This window comes from Loxodonta africana, chromosome 21 (assembly GCF_030014295.1).
Source record: "Loxodonta africana isolate mLoxAfr1 chromosome 21, mLoxAfr1.hap2, whole genome shotgun sequence".
NCBI lineage: Eukaryota > Metazoa > Chordata > Mammalia > Proboscidea > Elephantidae > Loxodonta > Loxodonta africana.
Window position 1 is genome coordinate 49,276,179 of NC_087362.1, and position 11,176 is coordinate 49,287,354.

Here is an 11,176-nt window from a genome sequence, read left to right on the forward strand (position 1 = left end):
TATCTGAGTCTAATCCGACCATCAACGTTGTCTAACTGGCCAGCTTCTGTATCATGACAAATGTTACTTAGAGTCACCATATTGAATTAGGAGCTAATTATATCTGATTTACCCTGTAACAGGGTTAGGTCCATTTCCTGGAATGTAGCAGAAGGGCCTGATGGTCACTGAGCTGACCCATAATTATCTCCAAAAATGGCAAAGCCCAAATGGGTCACAGCAACAAGGGCTCCAACTAAAAGGAATGCCTTGGCAGAGCTGGACAGGACTCAACAAGAAGCACTACTGCTGGTGGCACCTCCACAGAGCCCTTGCCCCTTACCAAGGGCCGTGTTACCCCTCATGCATGATTTGAGGGCAGCCCCTTCCAGAGTCCCCTTGCCAAAGGCAGGAAGTGAGACCAGGATCTCTGGCAGACGAACTGAGAAGAACACGGTTTTGTAGTCATACAGCCTGAGTTCAAATCCCAGCTCTTCCACTGACCTGCTCTGTGATCTTGAGTGGCTCTCTTTACCTCTCTGGGCCTCAGGTTTCTCATCTATAAAATTGTAATGACAGTAGTACCTGTGATGTAGAGTGGGGAGGTGTAGTGACATCTACACTTGTGCCTGAGGAGGCTGGAGGGCAAGGGAAGGAGGAGCTGGGCCCCAGGCCAAGTTGGCTGCAGCCCATTGGAGCCAGGGGCCAGAGAGACACAGGGCTTCAGGTTTGGCATGGGCGTCACTGATGCACCACGTTTGTAACAAGGGGCTTTTCTCTGGATTTGGTCACTACTGAGGCAACATTGATACCTGGCCACTGCCCAAGTCTTCCAATCAATGAGGACAAAGGAAGCTGGTAGTCCAGGCAAGAAGTGGCTGACTGGGTTCCAAGTTGTATAAGAGGAATGGTGATCAGTCATTAGGGGAGTCTGACCACCACCCTCCCTACTTCCCTCACCCCATCCCATCCCCTTAGTACAGTCCTTCTGGGGAAGCCTGGGCCTGGAGGTTGCTTCTGTGTGAATGTTCCCGAAATGGAATGAATGGCACTTAACTCTTCTGGACCCCACGGGCCTAGATGGGGTCCCCTCCGTTCCTACTTCCCTCCACTCTAGGCAGTGTTCTGTTTTCATCTGAGCACTGTGGGACCAGGGACTGGCAGAAATGAAGCAAAGTTGTGACTGATAAGCAGTGGGGCATAAGGCTGTGGGGAGGATAGGCCAGACGTTCCCATCTAGGGAAAGTGGGGCCTCACCCTATAGTCCAGCCTGGCCTGATTTTGATCCTAAAGTGGCCCCCTGCTCCTTCCCCCACAGTTTTCTGCCTTTAGCATTTAAATGCATGTCAGAGAGCCATGAGGTGTGGGTAGAGGCTCAGGGGGCCTGAGGAGGCCTGGAGGATTTGCTGTCTTTGTTCAGAGCCAACAACTACAAGTTCAGTGTTTAAAAATGTTTGAATCAACAGAGGGACTGTTTATCAATATTTAAAAAAAGAAATGTAATTAGAAGTTGGCGAACCCCTAGAGCTCCTGGCCACGGCGCTGTGGATGTCAAAGGCTTCCTTGACCTGGAGTGGAGAACAGAATTAAAAGCAACCGCAGCACTGCTCCACCATGGTGTGCCCCGCCACAAATTCCATCTGACAGGCGCTCCCCACCAAAGCTCATCAAGGTTTCTGTGTCTAATGGAATGGCATTTCACATATGTCCACATTTTTTCATTCCTAGGTGGTTTTTCTTTCTAAACTTAGGAATATGGAATTCTATTTTAAGAATATTAATTACTGTCCAATTTTAATGTAACTAATGCTAACAAGCATTAGTTACATTAAAATTGGACAGTAATTGACTCGACGGCAGTGGTGGGTAATGCTAACAAAAAGACAACTTTGAACTGAGGAAAGAAAACAAAAGCAATTTATGTTCTAATTTTGTGTTCACATCCCTCAAGATTATCTGAGAACATTTGTCTAATTCATTTATTTCTGGTCAAAAGAAGTGAATAACTGGCTTTCTGGTAGTTTCTGGAGAATGAGGTGAGGGCTGGCCACATCTGCCTCCTGCCTGGCACGTCCTGGCACTGGCTCAGGCCACCTCAGGCCAGGATCCCTCCTCAGAGCTCAAAGAGGTAGTGTCGGTAAAGTAAAAATAGAGTGAAGGATTCGGCAACAGGTTCAACACATGGTTTTCTCATCCCAGGCACGGCCACGTAGGGCCCTCCTTTTCCAGCTAGTCTAAGTGAAAAAGAAAAAAGTAAGAATATCTGAGAATTAAATGAAAACAGTGCTATATTTTAGCTACCTTTTCTGTGTTCTTCCTCCTTTTCCCAAGTTCTGTTTTTGGCTCCTCTTTCCTCACCAATCCAAAAATGGGATGAGTCCCAAGCTTCTGTCCTTGACCCCCTTTTTGTCCCTCCACCTCCCACCTAGAGAACAGGCACCCAGATCTGTGGCTTCAACAGGGGTCATCATGGCCACAACCTACCACGGAATATGCCCACCTCTTGGGCAGTGAGGCTGTGAGGCCCCAACATCCCAGAGCTAGATTCAGTATTTCCCTTTGAAGGGTCATAGTGGGGCACGTTTCTGTTCACAAGTAGTTTTGTCTGTATGCAGGTGGGCACATCTGTTTGACATGTGACTCAGGTCCCAGCCTTTCCAACACCCACCTCTGGGGACAGTGCTGGAAGCAGTTGGTGCTCGCTGCAGGAGAACCTGATAGTAAACGAGAGGGGTATCTGAGAAGACTTCCCTGAGAAAGAGGGTTCAGCTGAGAACCAAAGATGAGGAGCTAGCCAGGTAAGATATGTGGAAAGACCAGTATCTTATTTATCTAGTGCAACTATAACAGAAATACCACAAGTAGATGGCTTTAACAAGCAGAAATTTATTTCCTCACAGTGTAGGGGGCTAGAAGTCTGAATTCAGGGTGCCAGCTCTAGGGGAAGACTTTTTCTTTCTGTCAGCTCCAGAGGAAAGTCCTGGTCTCTTCAGCTTCTCTTTCCAGGTTCATTGGAGATCTCCATGTGTCTTGGGATCTCTCTTACCCCATCTCTCCTCTGCTTACTTGTGTGATCTCTTTTATATCTCAAAAGAAATTGACTCAAGATGCATCCTACACTAATCCTGCCTCATTAACATAGCAAAGATAACCCATTCCCAAGTGGGATTATAACCACAGGCATACAGGATAGGATTTACAACACATATTTTTGAGGGGGCATAATTCAATCTAGAAAAGCCGGCAGCGAGAGAGACTAGGGACCACAGGATGAAACAGGAAGGCTCTGTAGGGACAAGAAGATGCGGATGAGATTGGAAGAGTGAAATGACAGAGGTCAGTGGACACATAGGTTTCATTCCAGGCACAATGATAGTGTTTTAAGTTGGGAAGGTGCTCAGGTTTGCATATATAGAAAGACCCCTCTGGCTTCTGTAGAGAGAACAGATGGGGAGGCCAAGACTGGAGGACCCAGGAGAGAAACACAGGGGCTTGACCAGGGTGGCCCCCAATCCCCTCACCCCATGGCAATAGCTCTGCATGAGTCCTGCTGGATTGATACCTTTCATGCCTCAGAGCTGTCCAGGAAACAGCTGATGGACCAACGTACACACAGGTGTTAAGGACTAATAATGGCCACAGTCACCTTAAATCCCTCTGGGACAGGGGAGGGTGGCAGGAAAGAGGAAATTGTGGTAGCTCGCTAGACTTCCCAGACCCCTGGGGTGCTCTTCCCTTTCCTGTGGGTGCCTTCTGAGCATTAAGAAGCCCCGAGGGCTGAATTCCTAACCAGGTTGGAGCGGTGTACAACTCTTACTCACAGGGTTTAGGCTCTGCCACTCTCTAGCTGTGTGACCCTGGACAAGTCACTTAACCCCCTGAGCCTTGGTTTCCCCCTCTCTGAGTATGGACACAATAATACCTAACCACCCTAGGCTATTGAGGGTTAAACAAGAGGTTTTTCATGCAACACTCTTACTTATCACAGTGCCTGGCACACAGTGAGTGCCCCCAAATGATGATGGCAATGATGACTAACCCAGCAAGCCGTATAGATGCTAACACCACACGCTCGTGTGTTCGCATCAGTCTTTTAACCTTTAAGGCTACATTTTTGTACATCTTCCTTTATGTTGAGGCAGCCTAATTGAAACAGTAGTTCAAACAATTGGGAGCAGTTTTCTAAAAGCTCCTGCCACCTGGCATGTACAGAAAGAATCAAACCTTTTGGTTACTGACATCCTGGCCTGGCCAGAAAACGTTTTATTAATTCAACTAAAGTTCCCTGGGTGCCTCTTAGGGACTGGGCTCTGAGCTTGGTGCTCAGGGGGCTCTAGGCTACCAGTATGGAGCCTGATGAGTGTGGGGTCAAGAGCAGGGGATTGAGTAACTTTAGAGCTGAGCCTTGCAGGATGGGTGCCAGGTAGACTGGCTGGGGAGGGTGTTCCAGGCACAGGGGACAGCATGTGCAAAGGCACGGAGGCGTGAAAGGGCATGCTATGTTCCAAGAAAGATGAAAACTGGAGGGTGGTGCCACCACAGTGAATCAGTAGAGGGAGGAAAAGGCAGAAATGAGGCTGGGAGGGCAGGGACAATCACCAACGCCCTCATGCTAGGCCAGGTAGAGGGATTTATCCTGCGGGTGGAGGAAGATCTCAGGATGCTGGACAAAGGCAGAATGCACTCAGAACTGCTTATGGTGGGGACCACAGGCTGGGGCATGGAGGATGATGGAAGGGGTCAAATGCTGGTCCGGCAGTCATGCAATAGTGCTGGCAAGACTTGAGGAAGCCTGAGCAGGTGATGGCCCTCTGGGGAACAATGGGAAGCAGGGACTGAAAATGGATTCAGGAATGGGGAGTGATGGGCCTTGACTCTGGACAAGACAGGGTGAGGGGAGGGAGGTGCCAAGGATAAAGCCTCTGCTCTGATGCCCGAGCCCATCCGATGGGGCTTTGCCAGCTGAGGCTTGGAAGCACTGGAACGGGAACAGGGAGGTTGGGCTGGGAACACAGGCTGAGCATTCAGGCTGGACATGCTGAGCCCAGGTACCCATGGGACAGCGATCTCTTTCCTGCCTTCTTTCATTCACTCTCAATCTCCCTCTGTCTTTCTCTCTTCTTTAACTGCCCCAAGATGAAACTAAATACTTATTAATATATTTCCTTGCTTTTAATCTTAAAAAAAAAAAGTAATAGAATGTATTCTACTTCCTCTTCAAACAGAAAAGCTTGGCAAAGTTACCTATATGTGGCCTCGTGTGTGATTTTTATCTACTTTTATTTTCCCTTGATGTATGACCCTCAGTTAAAAACCAAAGAGTTCAGGGATCAGGATGAGGTTTAGAGACCTGCCATCGGTGCCCAGCTGCCCCTCAGTGCCCGTCACTCCCACCACACTCCCGTCATACTCCCACCCTGAGGCTGAGCCACCTGCCATGTTCAGACTGCAGCATTGCAACTCTTACCCTGGGGGATCTACAGCTCTTCCCTCAGAGCTAGAGGACACGTTCTAAAAACGAAGGCGATGACATTTTGATAAAGTTAAAAAAAAAAAAAAAAAGATTCCACTTTGCAAGACAAACAGTTAATAAAATAGATTCTTTTTTGGTAACCACCCATACACCAATCAATCTGTCACTCGGAAAACTGTTTCCCGAGAGGTGTGAAATGAGGCCACTCTGGAGTACTGTGGGAACAGAAAGGCTTCAAGAAGCCTTCCTCTCACCCAGATTACATTTGCCACGCCAAAACAGGGAGAATATCTGATTCAGAGCCTAGGAAATACATAGCTAATTAGTTACTCAATCAATACTTCTGGAAGAGGAGCAGGAGGCAACTGTTACAGTGTTTACATGCAGTCAGCCCACACCATCACATGTATATCTCACCACTTCTTCTTTTCAGTTCCATCCCTGTTGGAGGAAAAAAAAAACAAGTATTTCCCATCCAGGGGGCTGACAGAGTAAGTCACCCCATGGGGGCCTCTTCTGTTCTACAGCCATTCAAGTAAGAACTTAAAACAAAGGGTCATTTCAACACCACCAACAAAAATCAATAGGACCAGCCTCAGTTATAAGACACATGCCCTCTTTGCCCACTGGAGGCCACCATCCAAATAAAGAGGTCTGCATCCCAGTCATATGTTCATAACTCCACCTGGCTGCTTCTTGGTTTTTTCTACCTTATTTTCTCTTAGCCCTAATTCCCTCACTGCTTAAAAAATAAATATATAAAACAGTCTCATTTTATTGTACATAGAACATAGTTTAAGTCACTTAAATCTTTTTTGGAACAAGATGGAATAAATGAATTTGTTAATCAGAACCTCCCCCAAGACAGCTCTAACTAAAGAAATCTGCGGCACTAAACTTTAGAAGGGAAGCAGACAGCTACAAGTGCTAAATATAATGAGCTGCAGTGTCTGCTCATAGCACCAAAAAAACCAAATGCATTGCCATCTATTCCAGCTCATAACGACCCTACAGGACAGAGTAAAACTGCCCCATAGAGTTTCCAAACCTGGTGGATTCGAACTGCTGACATTTTTGGTTAGCAGCTCTAGCTGTTAACCACTATGCCACCCATAGCAGGCACTCCATAAATGCCAATTAAATTATTTTTTAAATGATGGAATCTGAGAGACTTCAGGAACAAATGAAAATGGATTGGATAATAACTACTTTGAAAGAATTAAAAGACAAAAACAAAAACAGTACCAGGTCGGAATAAAAGATGGCTGTAATTCCATGATGGAACAATATAAAAAACACCTGGAAGCAGTAATTGCCATAACTGAAACAATATAAAAAATCAGTGACGTTAAGGATAAGGTAAAACATCAAACCAAAATATGTACATAAAGAAAACAAACAGATGTATAATTAACTGATTTGAAAAATGGAAAATGTTTTCACAGCCCTAAAATAGGCCTACAAGAGAGAAGAATGGGATGAGGCACACAATGAGGGAAACATCAGAAAACAAATAATACAAGAAAAGTTTCCAGAGATGAAATAACAGCTCAGACTAAACTGAAGGACACACACTGTGCTTTTCAAGTTTAATTCAGAAGGAAAGAAATAAGCATTTACTGGTTAAATTTTTGAATTATAAAATATCTGTCAAGCTAAAGTGAAGGGAGATATATTATTTTAAAACTGAATAAGAATGACAAGAGAACTGACATCACAAATATTGAAGACAAGATGAGCCACAACAGAAAATGTGCGATTCTAACCACACATGCGGATTCTATCCACATACCAGTTATGCTCCTAAACAACCCTTGCTGTGTACAAGTAGTAGAAAACAATGTCATTTTGAAATTGGGGGGGGATTTGTGTACAATTACACTTTTTAAAAGCAAAAGGGAATGTCTGACTTTTTACAAAAACATAAAAGACAAAAACTGATATAACAAGAAATTGGAATTAGAACGAACCAAGTAAAAGAGAAAGAAGTGATCTAAGTATAGTAACTTCCAAGACTTCACCTACACCCTGATAATTTCCAAATCCCACTTCAGCTCAGACCTCTCCCCAAGTTCAAGTCTGAGTATCTCACTGCCACCTGGACATATCCTTTCAAATGTCCACAAACCCTGCCTTTGCCCACCCCACCCACTGGCCAGTGAGCAACTCCAGTGCCCATACAGTTGCCTAAACCAGAAACCTCTGAATTCACTCCTGGTCTTTTTTTCCTCCTCCCCAGCCAACCCTCCGTTCCATCCATTCTACCCACTTACATGTTCCCCAAATATGTGACCCCCTCTATTCCCACTGTGTTGGCCCGCCATCTCCCTACTTTAGCTGCCACATTGCCTTCCTGCTTGTCTCCCCTCCACCCACCCAGTGCTCCCTGCAAATTAGCTTTTCAAAATCGACAGCTGATCACTGGGTGCCTACTAGAGGTTTTCACCAATGTCATATCATCTAATTCTCCCAACAGCCCTGAAAGTGGTAGGAACCTGAAGCACAGAGAAGCCAAGTGACTGGCCCAGTGTTGCCAGAGCCAGATTTGAACACAGATAGGGCTCTAAAGTGTATGCTCTTTCCATGTGTGTCCCCCACCTTTGCAGTCCAAGCACCTGGAAGGGCATCAGGTCCATAATATAAATGACAATTAATGACTGGCAGATGAATGGACAAACTGATTCAATAGAATTTATATGTATTCATAACTTCAACTTCTTCCTCAGTATTTTTGGTAAAATTGATTTCCCTTTTGGCTCCAACTACAGAGATCTAGGCCCTCTGTTTTGCTGAATCTTTGGGGGAAATGAGATAACATTTTGTTAATCAAATTGAAAACACATACTTTTTCTGATAAGGACAGGTTCTCACATGTGACTTCAATTATGTATTAGAGGATTTATCTGCACTTTTAAGAGTAGAAATCTTATAAGCATGGAATGAAAAATGAATCACTGCTTTCTCTTAATTCTCCATTAAAAGATGTCCTACCTTCTGTCCACCGGCGGGCAAGGGGCACCACCCTGTTCGCTGGAAGATCAAGTTGAACCAGCCAGTGAGACACCTCCCCACAGCATTCCTCAGCTCTCCTCTGGTCCCGACCTCCATGGAGACCTCTGAGGTTTGAGGTGGTGGCTCCTCTCACCAGCCATCCCTAGAGGTTACCCTGGGGTGCTTCTGCAAATGTCTCATCCAAATGCACAGCCAGGCCACCTGAGCATGCCTATCTAGCCATGCCCCTTCCCTTGCCCCCCTTGCCTTAGTGTTGGGGGGCCTACAGGTGACTCCTCCACTAAAGTTCATTCAAGACCTTTCTCTAAGGTCAGCAGCTGATCCCTGCCCCTACCCCAAGCTTCAACTGTTGAATGAAGCTGGAGCCAACCCAGTCTAGAGTCTGTATGAAGTCTGGACCTGACACTGGGCTGGAGAGCTGTGTGACTTTGCTTATATTACCAAACCGCTCTGGGCTTGAACCTCATTGAAGGTACCTGGCCCTAGCATCACCATGTGGATAAATAAATCAATCTCCTAGGTGCCAGGCCCTTTGAAAACATTATTTTTGGACCTATGAAGTAGGTCTTATTATCCTCATTTCAAGAAAAGCAGAAACTGAGGCTTGGAGTGGTGCTCTGCTGGAGGCTGCTAGTGGCTCTGGGGAGCAGATCCAGCCAACTGCACAGCTGCTTCTGCTACCCAGGCTGTTTCTCAGGAGAGGTAGAGGCATCCAGAAACCTGGACCAAGGTCAGTGCACCCAGGGACGTGGTCTCACTTGGAGCTGCACGTCCGTGAGGGGTCATCCCAGGTGCTGGTCTGTGGTCTGGGGCCTGCGGGCTCAAGGCCTCCTGGTAGACAGGCAGGCAGGCGCGTGCTTAGGGTGCCCAGCCTGAATCCGGACCACTGCTGGCTCCGTGGACAGTGCCTTGCTGTGCTGGGTAAATGGCCCACTTTCCATGCCTGCCCTGCCCCACTCCCACTGCCTATTTAAGCAAGAGGCCCCAACACGGCTCAGGCAGGGCCAGCTTCCGGAGCGAGGAGCACAGCGCTGCAGGCCACACTCATTCAGGAATGAAAGGTCCTTCTGTTCCTGCATCTCCTACTGGTACGTTTTGAATGATGATGCTGTGCTGGTTGTAGAGGGGCCCGTGCTGCTGACCTGGGAGTGTATTGAGATGTCGAGCTGGCAGAGGGAGGCTCTGATTGCATTCTCCCTGTTTCTAAGCCCTGACTTGATGTGATCTTATTTCAAAGAGGGAGAAAGGCTGTAGTTTGTGAAAGGACAACAGAGAGCATATGCAAAACAAGATCTGGCTCAGAATGCCAATGATCTGACATGTTTTTCTTTTCTTTTGAAAAAAGAAAAGGTCCTGTAATTTCAAGGTTGTGGAAATTCCACTTCCCCTCAGGAAAAAAAAAAAAAGAACCCCTCCCTAAATAGTCAGTTCCTGTCATTTAATTAGATTTTGAAAAAAACATGCAGGCAGGGTTTTTTTTCACAGGAGTTTGATGAGGGGAGAGACTGTAGCTGGTGGGGGACAGTTTGGAGAGTGTTTGGGGCCAAATTTACCACATGACATCAGTGAGAGATGAGGAGTGAGAAAGGGCAGTTGGGGCTGAAGCCACACTGGTGGCTCAACAAAGACCTTTCCCCTCGGCTCAGCTGTTAGTTCAGCCCAGCAAGAGAGCGAAAGACAGAGGTGGCCAGAGGTAGAGGCTGACAGCCTATTGTGGGTGAGGAAGCAGGCATCCCAGATGCAGAGGACAGGGCCTCCCCTGGAGGCCAGGATAGCAAGAGGCCACCCTGTGACCTCCTAACAGGCTGGACTCCCCAGGCTGTGAATGGGGAGGGATGTCTGCCAGGCACCTAGCTCAGAGGGAAAGAACCAGGGGGTCTGCATGGAAACCAGGGCCCCTAAGGGAACCCAGGTCACCTCGTATGGAATGGGAACCTGGGGGTTCTTTCTTAGAGTGGGGACCTGGGGGCTCTTTCTTCCTCCCACCCTGGTTTGTCAACACCAAGTACCCATACTTACTTGGTCTTGGCCACAGCCACTCAAGACCCTGAAATTACCTCCAGTGATACAGGGAAGGGGGCACCTGAGGCTCGGAGTTTAAATGACTTTTGCTCAAGGCCACTCAGCTAATGGATGGCAGACCTGGGACTGGAACCCAGGTCTCACTGGAGTGGCACATTTTCTACGTGGATTCCTAATCAGAAGGGAGCCACCTGTTTGCCATGTAGGAGACACTCCTGCCAGCCCTTCTACAACATCTCTGGCTGGTGGAAGAGGGATTCTTTGAAACTCTCTGTTTCGGAGAGTCGCAGAATGAGTATATAAAGAGGACCGGAGCTGGTTTGGAGGGGCCATGAGGAGAGACAGTCTGCCCTGCTGGGATGTCGGGGAGCTAAGAGGACTTTGGGCCTGGCGGCCGCACTGCCTGACACAAGTAGGAGGGAGAAAGAAGTCACGAGAGGCCAGGGTGGGACTTGTAAGCCAGGAAACAAGCAGGCCTTAGGCCAGGGGGCGGGGCCAGGAGCCACGGGATTGGACAGGTGTGTCGGGGGCGGGGCCTGCAACTAGAAGACGGGATTAGAGAGCCAGGACAGCGTCTGAGGCCATCACCTGAAGATAGGACCTGGGACCTTGAACCTGGGCTGGGGTCTGAGTGTCGAGGGTGGTGCCTGAAGCCAGGGGGCGGGCCCAGAGCATAGCTCAGGACTTCCG